We start from the raw sequence: 27,121 nt of genomic DNA on the forward strand, positions 1-27,121 counted from the left end.
TATATATATATATATATATTACATATTTTTATGACGCTGGAAGGGGTGCATTATAGTAAAATTTGTTGCTAACTTTGGGAGGGCTACATTAGGGCAAAATTTTGATGTTACCAACGGGAGGGCTGCATGTGAGACCTGCAGTGCAACGTGGAATTTGGGTACCAACTCGGCATTTGCTCTAGGACCGAGGAAAGCCCGAAACACATCTAAATAATATATAAGAATTCAGTTCGTACCTCACAGAAAACATTACGTCTCAGCTACAAAGCCCAACCGGTTAATGCTCTTTAGGGAAACAGTCGCTGTTTACTGTGAGAATCATATGGAACACACAAATACACTCTGTGGGCAGAATTCAGAGTTCTAGTGTATTAAAGCAAGTGGTACATATAGTTACCACAGTGCTTCAAAGGGTAAAAAAAAGTCGCAGTAACCTCTTTCGATTAAGAACGAGCAATATTTGTGTCTAATTTATTTGCAGCTTTCGTAATAATGAGGAAGCGACACGGTAGTTAAAATCATTAATATGTAGGTTACGGATTGGAGGCGCGATATTTTTGGACCTGACAGTAGCCGTACCACACTCTCTGGAATGTAGTTTCTAATTACGCGAGTTTTTATGGAACATGCTTTCCCCTTCCCAAGGGCGCCAGAGGGCAAAAATGCAACGAACTCGCCCAGCGTCGGTCTTTAACTAGGCGACACGGAGAGCCCAAATAACTCCAGTCTAATTATACAATCACACAAACTTAAATATCAGCCTCATTTCCTTATCTTTGAAGGAACGAGCTACTAGGAGGCAGTGCAAACTATCCGCAACAGATAAATATGCTTCTACTATGGGAAGCAGTACAGTTTATTTATTGTACGTAAGCACATATCCGTTGTTGAATCAGAAAATATTCTCTTTCTCTGACCAACGAACTGACTGACTCACTCAGTGGTTAATTAACTAATTAATTCAGCATCAAGCTGCAGTATCTATCTATGACGAAACTACATTTCTGGCAGCTGAACAAGCAGTTTGAACGTCACTGAAGATAAGGCTCACTTTCGGACACGATCCTGAGCCAGTTCCACCCACCTCCCATCCTCACATCAAACGATCTACAGAAAAAAAAAAAGTCCGTGGCCTGTAATCCGCAAGCGAACTATACCGACCGAGCGACAGCCGCTTGTCGGCGAAGTTAGTGCCAACTTTAACGGATAAAGAGTGTGGCGTGGTGAGCGCAACGGATTCCCACGGCTGTTCATCTCGGTTTTCTAGACCGGAGCCGCTAATTCCTTCAAACAGCCCCTAAATTATCCTCGCGAGGCTGACTGGACCCCGTTCCAGACCCACTACTTCTTAGAAAATCTGGTAGCGCGGGGAAAGAACCCGGCACCTCTGGATCTGTAGGCAGTAACTCTGACCACTAGACCACAGAAGAGGTCTCGAACTTTGTACCTGACATCAGATTCCAAAGGCTCAGCAGAAATAAAACTATTTTTATTGCTAGTGGGGTGGGAATAAGTCCCTTGTACTGCCTATTGTACCAGCCCCAGATGATAGGTGAGGGTGACTGTAGAGCAATTGGTGGAATGAAGATTGCCAGGGGAAACCGAAGTACTCGGGGAAAACCTGCCCCAGCGCCACTTTGTCCGCCACAAATCCCACTTGACCAGACCCGGAATCGAACCCGGGCCGCCGCGGTGGAAAGTCAGCGACTAACCGTTTGAGCTATGGCGCGGCCCTGAGAGATAACACTAAGGCACGCTTTTGGAAACGATCCCGAGCCATTTCAATTCACCTCCCATTCTCAAAACAAATTTCGTAAGATTAAACTAATTATATGATAGCAGAACCTGGATATTCAGCACCGCTAATTTCAAATCGCGCTCCTTCAAACGCTCCTGAGCCAGTTTCAACCACCTCCCACCATCACAACTATTTCACGGCAAAAGCTAGTTGTGCTATACACAGCTAACACAAAAGCACATCACTGGACACCATTCTGGGCCAATTCCATCTGCATAATATGTTCAAATGGGGCCAAAAATTCGTATCTTAAAATTCTTGCAAGCCCTGCTCTAAGGTAAGGTAAAGCTATTTTTGTAACAGGCCGTGAAGGCCAATAGGGTTGTGAGACGTCAAGGCTCCCATATTTTCTCTAGACACGACGCTCACAGATGGCGGTGAGGTTGTCAGCCTTAAGCGTTGGCCGCCCTTTAAGCCCCAGGAAGATTCCTGGTACTCATTTCTGTTAGAGGGTGAGTCGACCCCACGGCTATAGTGCAGCTGGAAGGATTAAGCTAATCGAAAAAAAAAAATCAAACGCAGTGGGACTCGAAACCGCGACCTTCCGGCTTGTATTATAGTGCCTCAAGCAACTACGCTACCGCGTGCCCCAATGAAAACATTTACAGGAACTTTGGTATCAGGCTTAACATAATTTCAGAACTTGCTTTTGTTACAGAATAACGCAAATGGAATGCAAATTCGTGATGACAAGTGATCCTGTCCTGAATCGTGACCTTGATACATTTAGTCTGTGTTGGTAAGACTGGACGAACTGACCTACAGACGATATGAATGACACAGCGTTAATTGACAAGGCCGTAAACGACGTCCACTGTATATAAAACATGAAAATTCAAGGTTTTTAAATCCAGCCTACTCATCATTGAATATTTTTCTGGTTTCGGACGCTCGTTAACTTGTCATGACGTCCGTTGTAGAAATAAACAAGAGAGGCGAATGCTACGCTTTCTTCTGACTCCATTGCAGACAGATAACTACGCACCGCATTCTGCAACTGTGTGGTGTCCTCAGCAACGTCCGTCATAAAGTACGTTCGTTACGACGGACGCATTTTGTGCGCTTGTGTGGCCCCAGCCTAAATGAGAGGACCATTTGTAACGTGACGATTGTGACTTGGAATTATTGGGCTTCTGAACTTTGTCCTTTATGCGTTGTCCACCAATCTTTTCACCTGAAGATGGAAACAGTGCTCGACTGCCAGAAACCCAATTAGACAAACGATATGTATTACCTCCTTCTTCAGGATCGAGGAGTAATCCAAGCAAGTAAGAGCAGAGAACAGAGAGAGAGAGAGAGAGAGGAGTGGATCGGTTAGCTCTAGGGGGAATTGCTTCTCCCCAAAAACAGAAATTGTAACAAGATCTCCGTTTGCAAATATCTAAAATTTACAGCGATCGTGTATTAACACAAACTGTTGTGTTTTTGAACCTTATCCATTCTTAAAACATGCAATGCTTCGGAGGCTAGATTCTGTCTCCGTCTTCAGGTGGAACCTACTCAGTTGGACCCAATCAATAGATCTGGTCCCTACCTTCGGCCTAACTCTTGATTTGGCCCAACTGAAGACGGAGACAGAATGCATTCTCCGAAACGCTGTGTTTTAAATAAAAACAGGACGATGGATGTCTACAAAAATAATAATTATGTCTCCATTTGTAGTTTACATATTTTCTGAGCGGTGCCATAGCTCAGGCAGTTAGTCGCCCGCTTCCCACCGCTGCGTTATGAATTCGAGCCCAGGACAGGCCATGTGGGATTTGTGGTAGACAAAATGACATTGGGATAGGTTTTCTCCGAGTATTTCGGTTTCTCCTGCCAATCTTCATTCCACTGCTTCACAATCACCATCATCTATCATCTGGGGCTCGTGCAATAGGCCGAACAGAGGCCGCAGTAACAAGTGGACTCATCCTACTACTACTACTACTACTACTACTACTAATAATAATAATAATAATAATAATAATAAAACATTTTCTGGAACCTTATATTTGTACACTGTACAAACCGGAATACTAATTCCTTCTATCTTTTGTTCTACAATATTCCGGACTTCCGTTTCCGTTGCCTAGTGAAGGAATTTAAGCAATTTCCAGTTTTGGGAGGCACTGAGAAAGAAAAGGAGTGAAGTAATTGTTTTCATGTCGATAAAAACTGAACGTAACAGAAATGTCCAGATTCGGTATTACTCCTTAAACAGCGTCCCTCGAGCTTCAGACAGTGTCCTGAATCCTACCACCTGCACATCCACCTGTCGTGTCGTAGCTACGCGCTGTCTTCTATTCAGGAGTCGGATGAAGACTATGACAAAGTGACCAGCCTCACAAGAAAAAACTCTACGGTTCACAACTGTTAAAACCCTCAATTATTATCGCTGACATAGCCAATCACAGTGGCTGCGCTATCTGACGCATGAACTGTCTTCGCTCGCTCGAACACTGGTGTCGTGAGTTCGAACCTCACTAGCGTCATGGATGTTTGCATTTATTCCGTGTTTGTGTTGTCCTGTGTAGGTAGCGAGCCTTGCGTCCGCTTCCAAGGAGCCCTACCGACTGTCTAAGATTAAGAAACTGAAAAGAAACGAGCGCAACATGAATGAATATCAATTTAAAGAAGAGTATATAAAATATTCTGGGATGTTACTCAGTATAGTCGGGTAGAAGTTTACCGAAATTTCGGAAGAAAGTAGGCGATTAGTTCGTCACAGAATTTCGTGCTTCAATTGTATTTTATTCCCTCCACAAATTAACGGCCGTGGGGATTCGTTGGGCTGACCACGCGACACCCTCTATCCGCTAAAGTTAGCACTAACGTCGCCGACAAGGGGCGGTCGTTCGGTCGGTATAGTTCGCTTGCGGACTAAAACCACGGAGTTTGATTATTTTAGTCCCTCGAACACTGGAATCGTGGGTGCGAATCCAATTTGAGGCATCGATGTATGTTTTCATTTATTCTGTTTGTGTTAGTTAGCCTTGTAACTGGTTAAGACCACCTGAGCTAAAACAGTGCTTTCTCTATAACAACGGTTCTCAACCTCTGTGAGACAGCGGCCCGGTAAATTCTTTTTTGTATAAGACGAGGGGCCGGTAACGGGCCGCGGACCGGAAGTTGAGAAACACTTCTCTATAACGCTTCGTGATTGTCAGATTGTGTAACGACGGTTTCTCAACCCTATAAGTTATCTAGCTTCAGATAGGCTATGAATGATTTGAGGTTCTCACAGCGGTGGTTATGAAGAGTTCTATCTCCTGGGATATAGCGCCATGTAGGATCTGAGGTTCTCACAGCGGTGGTTATGAAGAGTTCTATCTCCTGGGATATAGCGCTGTGTAGGATCTGAGGTTCTCACAGCGGTGGTTATGAAGAGTTCTATCTCCTGGGATATAGCGCTGTGTAGGATCTGAGGTTCTCACAGCGGTGGTTATGAAGAGTTCTATCTCCTGGGATATAGCGCTGTGTAGGATCTGAGGTTCTCACAGCGGTGGTTATGAAGAGTTCTATCTTCTGGGATATAGCGCTGTGTAGGATCTGAGGTTCTCACAGCGGTGGTTATGAAGAGTTCTCTCTTCTGGGATGTAGTGCTGTGTAGGATCTGGGGTTCTCACAGAGGTGGTTATGAAAAGTTCTATCTCCTGGGATATAACGCCGTGCAGTCCACCGACTAATACCCGATTTTTCATTTTGGTTTATTTCTTGGCTTATTCTTCGATCCCGAAGATAGAAGCGATATGTTCCTACGAAACGTAGGTTGAATTTCAACGGACTAGACAACCTTATATCCCAGATGACAGGACTCATCAGAAGGATATGAAGTCCCTCACAATAGTAACCATGTAGATTTTTTCGAAGAATTTGACGCAGTGTAGTCTGGTAAAAGTTTGCAGACGTTTCGGAAGAACGTACTGGCCCCTTCTTTAGTATTAAAAGTAAAGCAAGGAAAAAGTGACAACAAAGCAAATAGAAAGCAGAATTTTATATATTGTTTACTTGTTCATGATTTCTTGTCGGTTTCTTGCTGTGGAAACATTGTCTAGAAGCAAGCACCTGTGTTAAAACGGAAACTCGGTCGAAGTGGAAAAAATGTCCATGTAACTACGCCATTCTGTGTCTCCCTTTCCAGGATGCATCATTACAATGTTGTGACAGTTTGCTGACAACACACGCTGTCCCATTGAACCAGATACTTACTGCAATTAAGTTCCATTGTGTAGCGACTTAAATGGAAAATGAGCACTGGTCAGTTTTCCTTTTTCGGATTATTGACTCTCTAACAAGATTATTTAATTTTATTTCTCTTAATTTTAAACAAATAAAATAGGATTTTTATAAAGAATCTTGCAATATAAAGCATCGGAGTATTTGTTTTCCCCAATGGGAATGCTTTACCCATATGGGCTACCATTTGCAGTCAGGCCAAGTCTCTAGAAGAGTGAATGCAAAACAGGATTATGTATACTTATTCTAACTTAATTTTCTACCCTGAAGGATTACGGTTCTCTAGCTTCTTCCCATTAAGAATTAATTCTGAAATGATGGATCTTATAGACAGTCGGGAGGGCTCTTTGAAGGAGAATCAGCCCTGTCGCAAGGCCACTACTTAAAACACAGAACAACACGATCACAGAATAAACGCGGACAGACTTCTCTGTGCTTCGAGTGGGATTTGAACCGACGACGCCAGCGTTCGAGGGGACGAAGACGTTTCATGCACTACACCGCGCGGCCACTGTGATCGGTTCTTATCTTTCTATTCCTCATAATTTCCTTTATACATTCATTCTTTTTCATTCCTTTTCTTATTGTCCCTGTTTCTTTACATCTATCCAACATTTCTGCGCAAGCCAATCATCCAACATCCATGCCTCGAATGAAATTCGAAGCAACGATCTCAATGCTTAAGTGGACGAGGACATTTCGTGTCTCAGACCGCTTGGCCACTCCTCACTCCTATTCTTCTCTTAGAGCATAGGGCATCCGTGACACGCTTCGTTTCATTCAGTTTCTTAATCTTAGGCAGTCGTAGAACTCCTTGAATGGGGGATCAGCCCGTCACAAGGTAGCTACCTAACACATACACAGACTAAACACAGATATCCATACCTTGAGTGGGATTTGAACCTACGATCCCCTTGTTGTGTAAAGTTGTGTGAAGTCGAACTGCTGTACAAGAGGCGTAAAAAACTGAAATGGATACACCATGAACAGGTATGGGGGAGTGGATGTATAGATCCACATTTTCTTGACCTCGGCAATAGTTGGATGTGAGAGGTCAGTTTCCCTCCGCGGTCGCTTTACTCCCGGTACGCATTGAATAGGTGACTGAGTGGGCCCCAGAACCGGTCTGGAGGACATGGAGAAAATTGTTGATCCTACCGGGACTCGGAACTCCGACCCCTCAGTCGTCCAGCCCGTAACCAGTCACTATACCGACTACATTAGCCCAAGCTCCCTTTCAAAAGGAAGAGATATAGAAAAACTAACAGGCTATAAACTATGACTTTCAGAAAGCAAACTCAAACAAACTCCCTGACCTGTAGTCCGCAAGCGAACTATACCGACCGAGCGACTGCTGCTTGTCGGAGAAGTTAGTGCCAACTTCTGCGGATAGAGGGTGTCACGTGGTCAACGCAATGGATCCCCACGGCCGTTAATCTCGGTTTTCTATACCGGGACTTTCAGAAAGCCGTTAAGATAAACAAATCAATATAATCAGCAACTGACGACGTAGACAAATGATACATTACGCCTTTTTAGTCGATTCAACGAGTCTTAAATTATTGTCGAACAAGCGAGAACTTTCGTACAGGACCCAGATGTGGCTGACTGTCCGAAATACATACCCTCGCTATGTGTAAGGTCGTTAACCTCTGACTCTAACGAACTGGCTTCGTGTTAATAATATTATCTCGTATGTTTGTTTACCTTCGGAAAGCATATTTGTACATAGGCCTGAGCTTCTTGGTCCAAATCGGGTCGCTTAGAGGACCGCCCTAATGACGAGTGAATGGAAATGTTCTGTGGGGAAAGCAAACCAGAATGCAATTCACTGTCTTAATGTTTCATCACCACCAACACAAGAGGCCGCCATACAACACAACACAAGAATATCAGGTGGATGGAAGGTGTTACAAGCAAGGAAAAGGTAAGACATATGTCACGCCCCTTTCACACGACTCATGTTTACTTTAAATTCAACTGATATAGGCAATTCTTAAGCTCTTTCACGCCTTCGATACTTACGTTCAATTTACCTAATGCAGATTTTCTTAAGGGGACACGCGGTAGCGTAGTTGAGGCACTAGGCTACAAGCTGGAGGGTCGAGGGTTCGATTCCCGATGAAGTCATTAGACTTCTCAATTGACTTAATCCTTCCAGCCGCATTAGGGCCCTGGGGTCGACTCACTCTCTAACAGATATTAGTACCAGGAATCTTCCTGGGAGGTAAAGGACGGCCGGCGCGTATGACTGACAACCTCACCGCCATCTGTGAAGAAATTCGTGGTTTACAAAATATATCTAGTATCGTCACGATAAAGTAGCGTTTGTCAACCAGTGTGCCGCGACATTTTGAACTGAAGTGCCTTTTTACATTAATACGAGTATTATGAGACTGTGAGTTATGACACCGTATTACAATCTTGCGAGCGGGCATCAAAACTTCAGAGAGACTCTGAGCCTCAATCTCCACGTCATGAAACATCAAATCTCCCATGAGTCTCTACATATTATTAACAATTCATAAAGTGTGGATATAGGCCGTAGAAGTCAGGTTTTGTTCAGCCCTGTTTCTTCGTCTTACAGGCCTGTAATGATGTTCTTTTTATGAACCTCCTGTTGCCTCGATATGTTAGTGTTGCTTTCAAACGAGTTTTTGGGTACAGAGGCAAATGTACTTTGGACTTGACAGTATGCAGACATACAGGCACTCTTAAATTAATGATGAAAGGCAGATCAAGTGGAACACGAAACCAAGAATAACCGACGAAGAGACCAACAGAAAACGGAAGAATGCGGATCCTCAACAGCTTCGTGAGTAACGATTAAGAGTACTAGTCAAAACTGGAAGTTTTCACTAAGGTACTAGAAGTCATCCGTCGTTCTGTTTTTACTTAGAACATACGTTTCAGAGACTGGATTCTGTCTCCGTTTTCAGGTGGAACCTACTCAGGTGGGCCAAATCGATAGAGCTAGTCCCTACCTACGGACACCAGCACCAACACCAGAGAAGGTATACAAGCCAAGCACAGCACAAACCGCCTGCGAGAGCTAAGACAAAACATTAAATTATTAAGAACCTCACATACTTCAATTCTGATTCGATTACAATCGAATCAGAATTGAAGTATTTTGAGTTATGATTCAATATAATGTGGCAGATTCTTACCAATCTTTCGGAAGACTTTGCTGTCTCCTCTTCAGAGTAGAAGTGAAGATGGAAGCTACAGATCCTTCGAAATATTGGTATAAACCTCCTGTACAAGATGTCATATCCCAGAAGACCGGAATCTTATTAAAATGCTGAAATTGGGTCAGTGAAAGAAAGAACAGTTCCTACCCCACCCGTTTGATCCATACTAGCAGTGATCATTCTTTCCTTGACTCGATTGTAACATTTTGCGACATTCATTTTAAGGTTCCTAAGTATTAATCCTTGAGGATTTTCCATTATGGTCAAGAAAATCTTAAAGAGTTCACAAAACCGGAAGCTCCTTCACTGTGGTGACAGAATCGGGCTGTTCAATCCTTTACTAAACCAGTTTAATACAGTCTTCACTTTCACACCACACTCCTCTAAAATCAATTTTAATATTATTCAACCATCTACGCCTAGGTCTCCAAAATAGTAATTTTAACTATGGGTGTGACCACCTTCTAACATGATCTATCAATCTTAATCTGATTTTAAAGATCCTGACAATGTCAGGCGAAGTTCAAATGAATAAGCTATACACTACGTATTCTTCGCCATTCTTCGGTTATTAAATCTTTCTCCAAATACGTTTAATATCTTTTAATATGCATTTTATCTCAATATTTTAATGACAAAGATGGCTCTGTCATCGCAACGTAACAGTACGGAATATCTAGTCTAATATATTTGTTATAACATTATCCCAGATCAAATTTTGTAAAATATTAAAAATATTCAATACAATATTTTCTTTCTGACTTATAACAGAAAGTTAAATGGTAAATAAGTTAAAGTTGCCTCGATGCTTAACTAATTAAGCTCTATAACAAGAAGGTCGTGGGTTCGATTCCCGATGACATTGTATTTTTCAGTTGACCTAATCCTTCAAGCTGCACTGTGGCATTGGGGTGACTCAGCCTCTAACAGAAATGAGTACCAGGAATCTTCCTAGGGGGTAAAGAACGGCCGGCGCGTAAGACTCACATCACAGCCATCTGTGAACCGGTTGCCTAGAAAATGTGACAGCCTCGACGTCTCACAAACCTATGCTCCTCCACGGTCTATAGTTCTTTATTCATTTATTTATACTTCATTTAACAGTGCTCCCAGCTGCTCATTATACCATTACATAGCGTTCAATGATGGTTTCATTTGAAGTACTATCCCATGGAGGCCGTCCTAAGCGCGAAATGAACCCGAAATATCCCGAATACGGAACAAAGTTTGTAGCCACTCAGCCGTGACTTTCGTTCATGCCGGTCGAATATGGATATTTGTCTAGACAGACCTCAGATTCACTCCGTGACGTCATCTCGGTGTTAGGAAGATATATAATTCAAGCAAGTGTAATGCAGATATTGTCTCACTCCCTTTCATTGTAGAGGAGCATTCTCAGTCTGAGTTGTGGAAATGCTCTGTCTCACTCCCTTCCATTGTAGAGGAGCATTCTCAGTCTGAGTTGTGGAAATGCTCTGTCTCACTCCCTTTCATTGTAGAAGAGCATTCTCAGTCTGAGTTGTGGAAATGCTCTGTCTCACTCCCTTTCATTGTAGAGGAGCATTCTCAGTCTGAGTTGTGGAAATGCTCTGAGTTGTGCAAATGCTCTGAGTTCTTTTCGATTGATGGTCCGCCTGTGTGTTTTTATTATATGACCCTCTCCTATGAAAAAAAGTTTACCACCTAAATTAAATATTTTTCATTTTATTTGTGTAATTAATAAAAATAAAAAGCCGATACATCTCTTAGAGCAAACTGTTTAACGACACATGAACATTTTACTTATTTTTGAAAAGTGGTTAGTATTCTGGGCTATGACACCGTGTAGTCTGATAGAAAAGTAATGTTGTCCCTGTACTTAACTAATTAAGCACGACTCCATGAAGGAATATGGGGGAGCGACTGTATAGATCCACATATTGACCTTGGCACTAGCTGGAGGTGAGTGGTCAGCTTCCCCTCCCCAGCCGCTTCACCCCCGGAACCCATTGGATAGGAGGCTTTGTGGACCCCAGGGTCGGTATGGACGACGTGGAGAAGAGGAAATTCTTTACACTACCGGGCCTCGAACTCCCGACTTCTCGGCTGTCCAGGCAGTAACCTGTAGCTATACTGACTACGCTATCCCGGATCCGTATTGATAGATGCAGGGGCAAATATCTAGATTATATGGCGCTAAATCCCAGAAGACAACAGTGATCGTATTTAAATTGAAACATTCCAGTTACGCCCAAATGCTCCAGAAATATATATATATATAAAATGCATTGCTCTGAAGACTTCAACAATGGGTTGATGGCCTTTATTAAATCACAATGTTAGTCACCACAGTTCATTTCACGTTGCTATAGCTACCACTTCCGTGCTTGTATATCAGCAAGTGGGAGTTGCAGAACAGGGTGCTGGGTGACCTCCAGTATCTTTAGAATGGAGCTGTGGCCCCACCCTCGTCCTTCAGACCTCTCAGTACATCTCGTATGCTCACCTTGTTTCAGAACAGGTCTACTCTCAGCAATTCAACACCTAACCGTTCAAACCCTGGAATTCACGAAGACAGAGAACCGAAGGGACATTAGAGGCCGAAGCGTCTCAAGCATTCAGGGCCCGAATACTGCTTACGGAAATCTGTTGGTAAGGTAAATTTGTCCCTTTGCTCAACTAATAAGCACTACGCCATGAAGGCGTATGGGGGAGTGGATGTATAGATCCATATTTTCTAGACCTCGGCACTGTCTGAAGGTGAGTGGTCAGCTTCGCGCCCCGGCCGCTTACTCCCGTAGAAACACCCCACGTTATCCATTGGAGACGACGCTGGGTGGGCCACAGAGCCCATCTGGACGATGTGAAGGGAAAATTCTTGACCCTACCGGGACTCGAAATCTAGCCCGTAGCCAGTCACTATGTTGACTAAGCTACAGCGGCTGCTATGAAAGGACCAGTACAGGAAATTGTAGCGGAAGTAAGAGTCACTATTTCGGCGTTACACGCCGCCGTTTGATATTCTCCTTCCCAGTGGTTCTCAACAGACGGGCCGCGAAGTTTCGAAAAGAATTATATAAAAAATACGCAATGTATAATTTAGAAAGCACACTCACAGTTGGGGGGGGTCCACTGTGAAATACTTGCTAAGCTGAAGAGACAAGCAGTGTAAATCAAGTTATCCCAGTAACAGACCGTGGAGGCCAATAGGGTTCTGAGATGTTGAGGCTCCCACATTTTCTAGACAATGGGCGCACAGATGGCGGTGAGGTCAGCCTTACGCGCCGCCCGCCCTTTTCCCCCCAGAAAGATTATTGGTACTCATTTCTGTTGGAGGCTGAGTCGACCCGAGGGCCATAGTGCTGCTGGAAGGATTAGGTCAATTGAAAAAATCCAACCACCTCATCGGGACTTGAACCCGCGACCTATCAGCTTGCAGCATAGTGCCTCAACCAACTACGCTACCGCGTGCCCCAAGCTGAGACACCACTATATAAAAATAGGAGTTTAGGTTCTGACAGCGGTGGTTATGAAGAGTTCCATCTTGTGGTATATAGTGCCGCGTAGTCCGCTGAAAGTCAACCGATGATTCGGACGAACACATCGCCTCCATCTTCAGAGTCGAAGAATAACCCAGGTAAAGAAACCGGCGTGAAGCAGGTATCGAGCGGAGCTCCACTATATAGTGCATTAGCTCAGTTCTCTAAATTGCGATTTGCATCGAAACATCATCTCTGTTGCGTAATAATAATAATAATAATAGTAATAACGGATTTTACATAGCAAATTATGGCGCATGCGGCAGCGCAGTTGGTTCAGGCACTATGCTACAACCCGAAACGTCACGGGTTCGATTCCCGATGAGGTCATTATATTTTCTCAATTGACCTAATCCTTCCAGTCGAACCATGGCCCTGGGTCGACTCAGCCAGGAATATTCCTGGGGGTATAGGGCGGCCGGCGCATTAAGGCTGACAACCTTATCGCCATCCGTGAGCCGATTGTCTAGAAAATATGGGAGCCTCGATGTCTCACAACCCTATGGGCCTCCACGGCCTGTTACAGGGATAGCGTTATTTTACAGCAAATTACACTAGTTAAAAATACGTCCTTTTGGCATAAATTTGTTTGTTCCAATTCTGGTGCGACTGGAAAGAAAGAGCATCTTCACGTGGTTCACAAGCTCGACAAGTCGTCATGCTTTTCTCATTCAGTAGAGTGAATATGCTACGTGTTGGGCGACCGGGGTTCTATTCGTAGCAGGGGCAAAGATGTTGCTCTTCTCCACAACGTCCTGACCGGCTATGAAATTAATCAAATCAATCCAAAGCACATCAGGAGGCCCCTCCCCGGAGGTAAAACAGTCGGGACGTAAAGTGGAGTATAGCCATCTATGAAAGGCTGAGAATGATTGCAGCTATACAACCCCTCCCTCCATACGTCTTCATGACGTGAGAGCTTTACGTTTACACCTCAGACTTCATCTGCGATTCATAGACCACCACCGGCTCGTAGACCATAAGCTGTGATGTGATCCTTGAATTCCTCTCAGAAGTTTCAAATTTGTGATGACAGTCCAACAGGTTTCATCAAATTATGGAGCCAGATAATCGACATTCTCCATCGTGCATTCATTTTATGTGCTTAAGAACATGGAAACATTTGTTGAAACTCAAATTTGTAAATCACAATACCTACAGGGTTGAAAATATATTTCTTTTTTCGCTATTCTAAACTAGGTCAATCCCGCTTGCAGCGTTTATTCACACGGAAATTGCCGGAGAAAGTTGCTTACCTTTCTGCTTGAAATTTTACGCCTGCGTGCAGTGAAACAAGCTGGTTTAAAATTTGAGGTCCTCCTTGCAGTATGGGATGTAATTGACCTTCGTGTTAATTTGGCGTAAACATAACTCTATTGCTTTAGCTACATTTTCTTATTTTTGTTTGAGAAACTGTCCATTAGGCCTATCTCAACGTTGTTAAAAACTATACAATACTGAACAGAATACTGAACGGAAAGAAAATTACAGTTCATAAGTTGATCTCTTGGACATACATTTGGGTTGTCAAGCCAATGTATTTATTATTTAATGGCGGCATCGTTCCAACATATGCAGTTTCGAATCATAATCTAACGATTAATGAATTGGAAAGAGTGTAAAAGAAAGCGGTTTGGGCTGACATCTTCCTGTAGGGACTGAGGATATCCAGGGAAAATCTAGAGTCAGGATAGTCAGTGTCCCTTCCGAGATTACAACTTACCTCCTAAGTACAAGTCAAAAATTTAGCACCTGAAACAGCCTGATAAGTGAAAAATCAAAAGATGAGACGGGCATGTAGCACGCTTATGGGGTGTGGAAAATGTATACATTTTACTTGGTGAACGTTAATGGACAAAAGAACTTGACATAATGGTAAATCGTAGTATAATATTAAAATAAATATTGAAAGATACTATTGAACTGACTCAAAATAGGCAGCGGGTTCTTGTAAGCATGGAAATACATATTTGGGTTCCATTAGAGGCGGGAAAATTTGACCACCCGAGGAACTATCAGCTTCTCAAGGGCTTTACTACATGTAGATGATATGCGTGGGAATTAGAAAAAGTCACGATATCTGGAAAGTACAATGATGGTAAAGGTATGCATCTGTTTTCCAAAGAATATCACACGCTAGGTCACAAGGTCTAACACATGTGATAATGTAAAGATATTACAATCAAGGTTCGATCATTTACGTGAAACGGTAACCGGAACTGATTTTGTGAAATTCAGTTATATGTACACTGTCAATAATGCAACAATGATATATAAAATAAATAAAATAAGGCACCTAAAACATGTTCTTCAATAAAAGTGTAGTTTTTATACTTTAAAATGTTATTAAATATTATAAAATGTCATTAAGATAATAATATTGCAATGATCTTGTGAAAGGTTCAAGAAAGGACCAGGGTTAAGATTGGAAATTACGCCCAAAGTAAATATCACGATGAAATAAGGTTCAAGAATGGAACCTGTAAAACTACTTGCTAATCAAGCAATGAAATTCATATCTGCAATGCATAATTTTTATTTAAATGTAAAAAATAATCATTTCACAGAAATGACATACACTTCAGTAATAATAATAATAATAGTTATAATTATAATAATAATAATATACACACAAAATTAAGTGACTCTGCATGTATAAGTCTAGGAATCTCTCATGTTGGTGGCAGTGATGAAACAAGATTTGGGATTGCAACCATAAAATGTTATGAACGAGCTGAATATCGTGTTAATTGCATCATTTTACCCCGGTTTCCCCTACAGCCACAAAATTCTCCTCCTGTATACCCATTATTTTAAATCGCCTTCTTCGACAAGAGTGTTTAATTTTGCTTGGGTTTAACATATTTTAGTACATGAAAACTGGAAATATCGGCCCCTACGCCTAAGCATTATCCCGTTAAGACGTATTGAGTAATTTCGGAATTACAAGTGAGTGGATGGTTTAAAGCTCCGGCCACTTTAACCCTATAATCGATGTTTCTGTAGCAGTTTAAAAGGTTAACTTAAGAGTTGGGATTGATGTGGAAGGTGGCGAAATGAAACCCCTTGTCTCTACCGGGAACCTAATCCCGGTCGTCCAGAACGTAACCACTCACTCACCGAGCTATCCCGGTTCATAAAAACGAGAGCACTGTTTTTGAAAAAATAAGTTTAGTAAATATAAATTTCATCAACTAATTGGAATACGTATATGCGATGCGTGGACATATATGGAAAGTTATTTTCGACATTGGGAGGGCCTATTGACACTGGTGTCAACTGTATCGTCTCAGTACTGCTGGTGTTATTTAACATTTAAGGAATATTTTCAACCACTCATCAAAATTTATCAAAATGTTACGCTATTTCCATGCGGAACCTCACAAATGGAATAACGTGCTTCCAGTAAACTTGCATAAAGTTCCAAATGGTGTCGAGAGATGGCAGGCCAGGTTTCTTTCCGTTGATATCACACACCAAAAATGAAGGGTCACTTTCAAAGCAACGTATCTCTCTTTCGTGGGCGGTAAAGGGTTCAAAAGGCGTAACATTTCAGAGTGCTGACACTGAAAATATTTTACATGTTTTGGTAATAAAAAAATACTCCAGCAGTATCGTCTAATAACGTCAAAATATTAGTGCTTTGTTAATGTTATGCAGTAACACAAAGTTACACGCTTGTCTTCGATAACAATTTGTAATATCCAAACTGGTATCAGTCACAAGACAGTTTCATATAAAAAGGCAATAACAAGCGTGGCACACCCAAATCACAACCACTGACTCACAAATGCCGCTATTAGTAAAATATTTAACCTTTTAAAAACTGGATACATATATATATTCCCGGATAGAATACTTGGCGAATACCGCCATGTCAAACCATATTGCTATAAGCAAAACCCTACTTTGCGGGGGAAAAAAAAAAAGTTTCATTAATTTTTCTCTGAATTTGGACGTACGGTCCCGGAAACGACAATTTCCGTGTCCGACTGTTAGTTCTTAAAAGGTTAAGGATTTATGTGCGATTTACAGTGTGGTTCGTTGTATTTTGTCCACAATATACTGTTTTGGTAACAACGAAATGTGTGCAAAAAAATACAGATCAATTAAGTTTATTGTAGACTCTCACAAGCGTGAGTACACAACAAATCACACATTTCTAAACAAATATGTCTTAATCCTTTGAAGCACAGTAGTAACTATATTTACCATCTGTTTTAACGTTTAAAAGTTCTCGACTTTACTCCTATGAGTTTTGTACGATTCTTAAGAATAAACAATTTCCCTACAGAAGCATTAACCTTAAGTGTTTTCTGTGAGGTACGAACTGCATGTTTAAATATTACGTTGATTAACTTCGTGCTTCAAAGGGTTAATCTACATCTTATATAAGAAGCTGCCCTTTACTGAAGATGAGTTTATAGATTTTCGAAGAGATAAGGACTTGTGTACATAACAGGGATTTCTTACAGCACTTGGTACACACATGCTTATTACAACCAATAATTTGACAACGTGGCTAGGACAGCAGCGAAACCAGAAGTATCTGATCTAACACTCTCACTCTCTCTAGTTACCAAGCAAGCACTACTCCGGAATATGAAAGGTCAATGCCCGTTCAAGAAACTTCAAGTCTCCATAATGCGGAGTTTTTAAATATTTTAAATAAAGTTAACACATCAGCTACGTTCATAATTATAAACATAAATTTTAATTAAACCCATGTTTAAATTTTTAGCAAAATTGCATACTGTCGTTTCGTCTCACTACCCAAATGTCATACAATCTAACAGTTGACTTAATATAGCATTTGCAGAGAGCATAATTTTAACCCTTTCCATGTTAAGCTGAGCCAGTTTATTTCCTGCAATATCTACGGAAGTGTTTGTATCAGTGGTAACTCAATATATTTATTCGCGAGCAGATTAAGTTATGTATAATTATAAAATACAATTTTCACCAATATTTTAAGAACATAAATAGCTACTTCAATAACCTCTATCATACACAGCATGGAAAGGGTTAAACAGAAAGTGTATGTCGTACTTATATTCAAATGGTAACACAATTATATTTTTAAAAAAATACGTGTTCAACAGCTGTTTCATGACAAAACACATGATATACCTGTTACGTCACATACATAACATTACATTATAAATAATAAATATTGGTTCTGAAGAGGCTTACCAAAAGCCGGGACACGTGGTCGCACAACCCTGATGTAGTCATTGGCAGTCTTCCTCTGGGTCGGGCGACCAGGAGCTAGCAGAAACAGCTGATCACTGCCGTCTCTCGCCCCCCCAGCTCCCTTCGCCCTGGCTTTCATCAGATACGCACGTTCGTCACATGTCCCTACTTCCTTTTTCTTCTTCTTCTTCTTCCTTCGTATGTTGTGTGTGGATTTCTTGTTAACCCCTATCATTTTCCGGAAGAAAATGGTCCGTCCCTTCAGTTCAAAAATGTGGTTACATGATGCAGCTCGGTAAACATGTTCATTGTTGCCTCCTGATGTTGTCAATCCTGCCCTTCCTCAGTACAGCCCAGTGGGGTCAAGATGTGTTGGATCGTCCATGGTTATGGTGTCGGCTTCTCTTCTGGTGACACAGCCAAAGTTTGTCAGCTTGATGCTTAGTCTTGAAGCCTCTTCTGCTTGTGGTAACTAGGAACACCTCGTGGACTAGTAGAGGCCAGTAGGATCCAATGTTTTGGGATTCATTCTGATATTAAAACGTTCAATTAGGTATAAATTAAGGCACTTGGCAGTGTGGATTATGCCTGAGTACTCGTACAGCAATGACAATCGAGTCTTCCTCTCCCCTATATTAAGAATCTCCTTGGAATAATATGAACGAAAACTTGTTGCACGTTGCCAGTAAAAGATGTCACCCACAGTTCATACACGACCGCACACTCCTCTGAGTGCTGCAACCTGGAGTACCTCTCCGTCCGAGATCTGCCCAACACTTGCTGCCAGTCTTGCCTGGGCCCCGAGTTTCATTACGTGCGGCTAGCGGGAGCGTAGACACGGTCGGAGGGGAGGGAGGGTTTGAATGGGAGAGGGGAACAATGGAGGGGGAGGACCCCCGGAAGTTTAAAATCTTGCGGTGGTCCTGTGTGTCTCCCAATTTGACCGACCTGGAAACCTTCCTTACCTATGACTCCAATACTATGGAGGGGGAAGTTGGAGTTGTTAGTGGAGGGGGGGGGAGGTTCCTCACCTTATGTTATAATACGAAGAGAAGTGTCGTTTGATACTAACAGAATGCCATAGCTCGTCAGGAAATGAGTGAATAACAGAACAGTAATTATCCCTTTCATATTCACGCATTCTCGAGATATACAGTTGTAAAGGACTGGGGACAAGGACGCGACCGGAATGGACAAACATTTTCTTTTCTTTGGGTGGACGTAACAGGGGGGCCGAACAAAATTACGTGGATAATGAGAAGCCTAGCGGCTCACGGTGACCGCGCGGTCTGACGTATGAACTGTCTTCGCTCGCTCGAACGCTGGTATCATGAGTTCGAATCCCACTCGAGGCATAGAAGTCTCTACTGTGGGCGTTTATTCGTGTTTGCTTTATTCTGTGTGTAGGTAGTGGCTTTGCGGCGGGCTGATCCCCCGTCCAAGGAGTCCTACCGACTGTGTATAGATCAAGAAACTGAGGAAAAAACGGCCAAGTACCAACAAAGGGCTGCAGAGCCATAATTCAATTCAATTCTTTATTATTTATGTGCCGAGTCAACAGCCGCAAGGCCAATTACAGACAGAGCACAAGGTAGATTCAAGTAATTACATTATGGACAAACACAACATAATGTCAAAAACAAATTGCAGGAAAGCACTGGAGGGAAACACAATAATGCAGCCAAGTAAACAAACAAATAATAATAATAATAACGAGAAGCTTCATAATTTGTACAGTTCATCAGATATCACCAAGGCGACTAAATTAATAATTTTCAATGGGTATAACATGCGGCACATATCAGTCAGAGGAAAATTTTATACCATTTGTCCGAAATTCCGAAGAAAGGAGAGAACCTGGAAGATACAGACTTAGATGAAAGGATAATATTAAGATTAATTGTAAATATATACTGTTGACTGGATTCTTCTGGCTCAGGATAGGGTCCAGTGGTGGGCTCTTGTAAACACGGCAAAGAAACTCCCGATTTCCGTCCTTCCACTTCCAAGAAATTAAAATAAAATTGTAATTATCTTCTTCTCTTCTACCTCTTCCTCTTATTTTTCATCCTGTCCAACTTATACTAGTCCTCTTTCCTCTTCTTCGTCTCCCTGCTTCTTCTCAACGTTCTTCATGTCCTGCTTCTTCCTATTTATACTCTTCTTCAACTTAAATTTATTTCCATGTCTGCGCTGTTAACATTTCGTGACCTCACAAAGGTCTAACACTACCATCTATTTAGTTACCAGCCTGGACTGACGGCACACGGTAGCGTAGTTGGTTGAGGCACTAAGCTATAAACTGGAAGGTCGCGGGTTCGATTCCAGATGAGGTCACTGGATTTTTCAAATGACCTAATCCTTCTAGCCGCACTATGGACCTAGGGACAACTCAGCCTATAACAGAAATGAATACCAGGAATCTTCCTGGGTAAAGGGCTGACAACCTCACCGCCATCTGTAAGACGAGTGTCTAGAAAAGGTGGGAGCCTCGACGTCTCACAACCCTATGGCCTCCACGGCCTGTTACAGGGATAACTTCATTTTTTTAAACCCAGCCTGGACTCGCTTTCAAGGCTGTCTGGCATATAACATTTACCAGCTGATGTCTAAATATCGTATAAAAAGCGGTGACTGAAATTGAAGAAGGCGTGTGGAGACTTACCGAATGTCAGATGGAAACGCATCAAATGTTCTTTTAGCAGTGACGAAAGGAAGAGAGACAGAAAAAAAACTGAGTTACATTACAGGCGGCCTCGCGATTCCGCGCCTAACCTCAATTACATAAATCTTGATCTAAACATGTCGACATGTTCTTAAACCATACGAACTGACCGGCCTCGGTTCGATTCCCAACAGGAACGGAGATTTCTCTTCTCGCCAATACAGTCCAATCCCCGAACTTTTGGGGAGCGATGACTGATTCATCCTACCCCAATGCCGAAGTGTAGAATGTACAGAGCTTCCCATGTCGTGTACATGTCTTGTGTGTCAATTGAACCAGCATAAGAAAACAATGTCTTGACTTTTACCGTATCTCCAAGCTGTAGAATGTTCAAAGAATGAAAACGCGTAAACCTCAAACATGTAACTGAAGTAAAGACCTGCTTTAAAATAGGCCATGTCATGGTATAGCACCATGTATTTAGTTGGTCTTCACAAAATAGTAAAACCATCAACTTAAAGAAGGTAGTATGGGCTGGGCTAGAAGCATGCATTGGAGGAGGCAAAGGTAAAGATTTTTCTTCTACCTTCTTCCCATTCAGTATTATGAAATTGTGAATCCTACAGAGAGTCGGTAGTACTCCTTGGAGGGGAGATCAGCCCGAAGCAAGACCCGTACTTACACATGACAAAAAACAAATACAGAACATAGACAGATATTCATGTCACGAGTGGGATTCGAACCCTATGATCCCAATGCTTGGGCTGGCGAAGGCACTGGCCAAGCTGTCCCTGTGCTCAGTTAATTAGGCACCATGCCATGAAGATTTGGTGAGTATTCTTGACCTGGGCACTAGATGGAAGTGAGTGATCAGCATCAAGACCCTGCGGCTTCAACCCGGGGGAAAGAACCCATGGTACCCTTTGTATAGGAGGATGGGTGGGCCCCAAAGCCGGTCTGAACGCTGTGGAGTAGGAAACAAAATCGAACCCCAGCCGTCCAGACCGTAACCCGTCCCTATATCGACTGAGCTATCCAGGGTCCATAGCACTACTGGGAGAGATGATAAATGCACACAAAATTTTAGAAGAGAACCTTCCTGTAGATGGGATAATATTAAGATGGATCTAGGCGTGACGACCAGGAACGCATTCATCTGCCTGAGGGTAATGGTCAGTGTAAAGCTGTTGTGAATGCGGTAATGAAATTTTAGTGTCTGACGGCGTTAACTATGAAGATTAGATCCACTGCTTTCTGACGCCGTGTAATTTGCTACAAAGGTGAACAGACGTTCTCGGGAGGACAACGCTATCTTCAACAGAACATTCAGTGATAAAAGAAAGGTCATTGTCCGTTTCCATCCTGAAGAGGGAAGCAGCAGGTTGGTGAAATTTAGGTAACGATCTATCAAGACGGCGTCATGTCCTACAAGAGAAATCATCACTGTAATGAAATTAGGTTTGCATAAATGACAGGAATATTGCTCAGTAGCTGAGTGGCTTGGCTGAGTGGCCACAAGCTCTCCAAAAAAAAAAAAAAAAACACTTCCTACATCACGCTTATCACAACATGTAACATTGCCTCTCCAGAGTATTGCATAATGGTTTTTGTGCAGGTTAGAAGGCAGAGGCGCTCATGCGGACCTGAGAAACCCACGTGACAACGAAACAGCTGATTGCAAATCTTTGTTAGTTTTGGAGAGGGGAGAAGACAACTAGGAGGGGAGTGACGTGGGATTGGTTGAACGTGGGAAAATGTGGGTGGAGTCAGGTAGCCTGGGTCAAGTAGCCCACTGACCAAAGTAGGCCGGTATGTGCTGTTGGGCCCATCGCATAGCTTATAGCTATTCCTACCCGATTGTTTGGTTTCCTGAGTGGGTAGGGGAGGTGGGGGGAGTGTTGACACAATAGTCCGCCGGGGTGGGGGAACAGACATAGGCCTTAACCATGTTTACAGCAATTACCTTATGGGCAGTAAAAGGGAATGAGACCAAAACCTTGAGGTCTAAACGATAAAGGTAACAACTAAAATTGTTCCTGTGATTAATCGATTTAGCAATACGCCATTAAGACGGGTTGGGGAGTTGAGGTATGGAGCCATCATTTTTTATTTCGGCACTAGATGGAGATAAGTGATCAGCTTCTCGCTCTGGCCGCTTTATCACGGTGGAAATAGCTCCCGTATTTAAGGGCCAGGAAGGTGGATGGGCCCCAGAACCGGTCTGGACGCTGTAGAGAGAAATTTCCTGCCGGGGATTGAAACCTGGCCGTCCAGCCCGTATCCCGTCGCTATGCCGACTGACCTATCCCACTGAATGGTAAAATTCGTTTTCAGAGGTTTATCTTGAGGATATACTATCTATATTAAAATAAGACGCTCGTTTCCATCTAAGTACACTGGTTCATTTCCTTATGTTGATTACATGTTCTTAAAACCTCGATATGTTTCGGTCATACGAGACCATACAAGACACACACACACACACACATATATATATATATAATATNACCCTCTATTCGCATAAGTTGGCACTAACTTCGCCGACAAGCTGTGGTCCCTCGGTCGGTATAGTTAGCTTGCGGACTAAAACCACGGAGTTTGTTTCTGTTTTGTTGTTTATCAGGGATTTAAAATATCTGCTTGTAACAGTGAAAGTTAACTGTGGAGATAACGGTAGCACTAAAATTAATTGTAGTTACTAGTTGGGGTGTATAAGGTGTCAATAAATCCAAATCATCCAATCCAAAGCACATCTATAAGTCACGCACCCTGCCTACACGTGACAGTATTATCATTGGTTTTATGTATATTTGCTACATGATTCGATCCAGCTGGATCATCATCAGGCAATTTTACATGAAATGTACCATTCGTTATTGACTTCTATTTCTATATGGATCCATATTAGTAATCATAAATGATCCATGTGAGATCTGAGCTTCTCACAGCGGTGACTATGAAGATTGCCGTCTTCTGGGATATGGCATCGTGTAGATATTTTGTTAACTGACGTTGCGGAGGAACATATCGCCTCCATCTTCAGGGTATAAGAAATTAGTCTACAAATACCTGCTCACACTGATTCATCGCTCGCGGATTTCTTACACCCTGAAGATGGAAGCGATACTTTCCTCCGAAACGACAGTTAACAAAGTATCTACACGGCGCCACATTCCAGAAGACGGCATTATTCATTAATAATTAAAGTCGATCGAAACATGTAGCAAAAGTACATAAAAAACGGATGATAATGAAATAACTTTGGTTATTTCTTAAGAACTTGTGATGACGGTTGTATAATGACACTATATATATAATGCACAACAGGATGCAGACGATAAAGTTAAACTGTTATGTTCAACTGTATTCAGGTGAATAACGGTCTAGCTTTGTGCCAAAGACTAAAATTGAAGCATTCTATGCTAAATTTAACAAGAGTGGGAAGGTACTGTTCTTGCCGCAGTTCACAGTACAGAGAGCTAAAGTTCATCTTCCTCATGAACGAGGGTACGTCACACCTTATGTAGACATCCTTACAGAAGCTATGTCAGGTGTAGGCTACTTGCTCTAGGATTTACCACCGGTGTATAAATACCAGAAGTATGCTTAAAATATAATACTGCGACTTTGTAATCATGACGTAACGCCCTACGTCACTAACGCGACGATGACGCAACTTCTTTCCTACAGTGGATGTAGCATACCCTACATGATATTCAACATTATAATTCCTGCTGCTGTTTACTAACAAACTAACATTATGGTGCTGAACCCTTCTTGAGAAGCCCCCAGTTGCGCAGTTATTCAAGAATTCCCCAACATTTTATGGAACCCTAAGGTTAATTACAGTGTTCGCAAGAGTCTTGCACTGATCCCTATCTTGAGCCAGTTCACTCCAGTTCACCCCAATCCATTCCACTTCCCGAAGATACACCTTAATATTATATTTCCATCTACGTCTATGTGTTTCTGACGGTCTCTTTCCTTCTGACTTTACCACCAACACTCAATATGCATTCGCGTTAGCTCCGTGCGTGCTACATTCCCTGCCCATCTCATCCTCCTTGACTTCATCATTTTAATTATATTTGTCAAAGAGTACAAGTTCCTAAGCTCCCCATTACTCATTCAGTTGTTAAAGTTGTGAAGGATGGATGGATTTGAGATTTCCGCAGCAGTGACGTGTGATGCCTGACAGTCTAGTAAAAATTCATGGACGTTTCGGAAGAATATACTACCTCCATTTTTATTGTCCAAGAATAAGACAAACAAGCAGCAAGCTACTTGTTGATGTGACTCTGAAGTTGGTTGCGGTGAGTTCTTCCGAAACGTAGGTTGCATTTCTGACTACAAAGTGTCGTACACCAAAAGACAATAATGTAAAATGCTATAGTTGACCCTGCGCTTAATTAAACACCATACCATGAAGATTTATGGGTGGGGGTGGGGGGTTCAATCCTTTATTGTAGACGTGGGTGGGCTAATTTTCGGATGAACCTAAGATTAAAAACAGTTATCTGCTTCACTGTGTACAATACCACTGTCATAAAGCATTTTGGATATGCTCTGTTCTCAGTGACAGAAGCATTTTAATTTAAAAGTTCACCCGTTCTTATTGACTGTAGACATACGAAGCTGAAAATCTCTGTCCGGCCTTATCCGAACGTTTCAGATGTACCCTCCTCCTCAAAACACCATTCGAAAGCCTGATAACATGAAGGGAGCAGTCCAGGATCCTGTCAGCATTATGCATCGTTTCCGTTACAAGGACAGTATAACCTTAAAAAGGTAAAGTTGTCCTTGTGTTTAATTATTTAAGCCCTACTGCCGCTTTAGCGCCGGGGAAATAGCCCACGGTGCCCGTTGGATAGGAACCTGGGTGGGCCCCAGAGCCGGTCTGGAGGAAGGGGAAAAGAGAAAATACTTGACCCTACCGAGACTCGAACTCCGACCGATGTTCCTAAGGCCGCGCCATAGCTCAAGCGGTTAGTCGCTGGCTTCCCACCGCAGCGGCCCGTGTTCGAGCACGGGTCTGGTAAAGTGGGATTTGTGGTGGACAAAGTGGCGCTGGGGCGGGTTCTCTCCGAATACTTCGGTTTCCCCTGCCAATCTTCATTTCAGCAAATTCTCCATCATAATAATAACCCGGGGCAGGTACAATAGGCCAATCAGTGGCCGACGTGCCAATTCGACCCAGATGGACACCCCCCCCCCCCAGCGAATTAAAAAAATTTTGTCGCTGGTTTCCCACCGCGGCGGCCCGTATTCGAACCCGGGTCTGGTCAAGTGAGATTTGTGGTGGACAAAGTGGCGCTGGGGTAGGTTTCCTCCGAGTACTTCGGTTTCCCTTGCCAATATTCATTCCACCAAATTCTCCATCATCATAATCACCCGGGGCAGGTACAATAGGCCAATCAGTGGCCGCCGTGCCGTGTGGGCCCAGCTGAACTCCACCCCCCACTAAGCGAATTTAAAAAAAATGTTACCGATGCTCCTAGACATTTTATTGGAAGGCTCGTCAATGAATAGATCAGACCCAGTGTTCGAAGCGCCTGATTTTCGGCCTCTCCTCAATTTTGAAATTCCTCTTCAGCACAGAGGAGCGTACTGTTAGGTCCCTCCGTAGCGCTGACGTCTTCAGCCCCGTTTCCGATCAACATCAGAACTGTTCTAGTAGCCTGGAGGAACCTGCAAACAATACAAAAACAAACTCCGTGGCCTGTAGTCCGCAAGCGAACTATACCGACCGAGCGACCGTCGCTTGTCGGCGAAGTTAGTGCCAAATTTAACGGATAGAGAGTGCCAAGTGGTCAGCGCAACGGGTCCCCACGGCCGTTAATTTATGTTTTCTAGACCGCAGCCGCTGTTTTCTTGAACTAACTCCTCAATTACCGTCACGAGGCTCAGTGGACCCCGTTCCAGACCCACTACTTCTCAGAAAATCTTGTAGCGCCGGGAATCGAACCCGGAACCTCAGGATCTGCAGCCAGGAACTCTGACCACTAGACCACAGACGCGATCGAGCCTACAGCCAATTATAGTAACACTACATCTACATCCTTATGAACTGCACAAATGAGACGCATAATAAACGGCCGCACTATGGCCCTGGGGTCGATTCGACCTCTAACAGAAATGAGTACCAGAAATTTTCCTGGGGAGAAAGCGCGGCCGGCGCTTAAGGCTGACAACCTCACCGCCATCTTTGAGCCGATTGTCTAGAAAATGTGGGACCCTCAACGTCTCACACAGAAAACACCTTCTATTGTCAACAGTGCGTGTTTACTGGTCCGTTACCTAGCAATGGATGTCCTATTGCTGTGTGTGCTTGTGTTGCGGGAATGTGTTTACTGACCCGTTGCCTAGCAATGGGTCTACACGTCACAGTATATTAATGCAACAGGATGCTTAAATACAGTATCATTACCCTGAAACCCTTTGTGCCCAGGGACCCAGGTCAGCGTTACTACAGAATGGAGGTATAGCTCCACGCATTCGTAACCTCAGCACGTGATGAAAACAGCTTCAGGTCCGG

General features: G+C 42.9%; 1 protein-coding gene and 1 long non-coding RNA gene across 8 annotated transcripts in view; both read right to left on the reverse strand.

Annotated features, from left to right (window-relative positions):
• LOC117283039 overlaps positions 1-18,733 on the reverse strand; it is a 56,330-nt gene extending 37,597 nt beyond the window's left edge. Inside the window, exon 1 of the long non-coding RNA XR_004514038.1 lies at positions 17,922-18,733. This is a non-coding gene — a long non-coding RNA (uncharacterized LOC117283039). The remainder of the gene's footprint in view (positions 1-17,921) is intronic.
• LOC111873802 overlaps positions 1-27,121 on the reverse strand; it is a 291,936-nt gene that overhangs the window by 247,674 nt on the left and 17,141 nt on the right. The window lies entirely within an intron of this gene.

This window comes from Cryptotermes secundus, unplaced genomic scaffold (genome assembly GCF_002891405.2).
Source record: "Cryptotermes secundus unplaced genomic scaffold, Csec_1.0 scaffold215, whole genome shotgun sequence".
NCBI classification, from domain to species: domain Eukaryota; kingdom Metazoa; phylum Arthropoda; class Insecta; order Blattodea; family Kalotermitidae; genus Cryptotermes; species Cryptotermes secundus.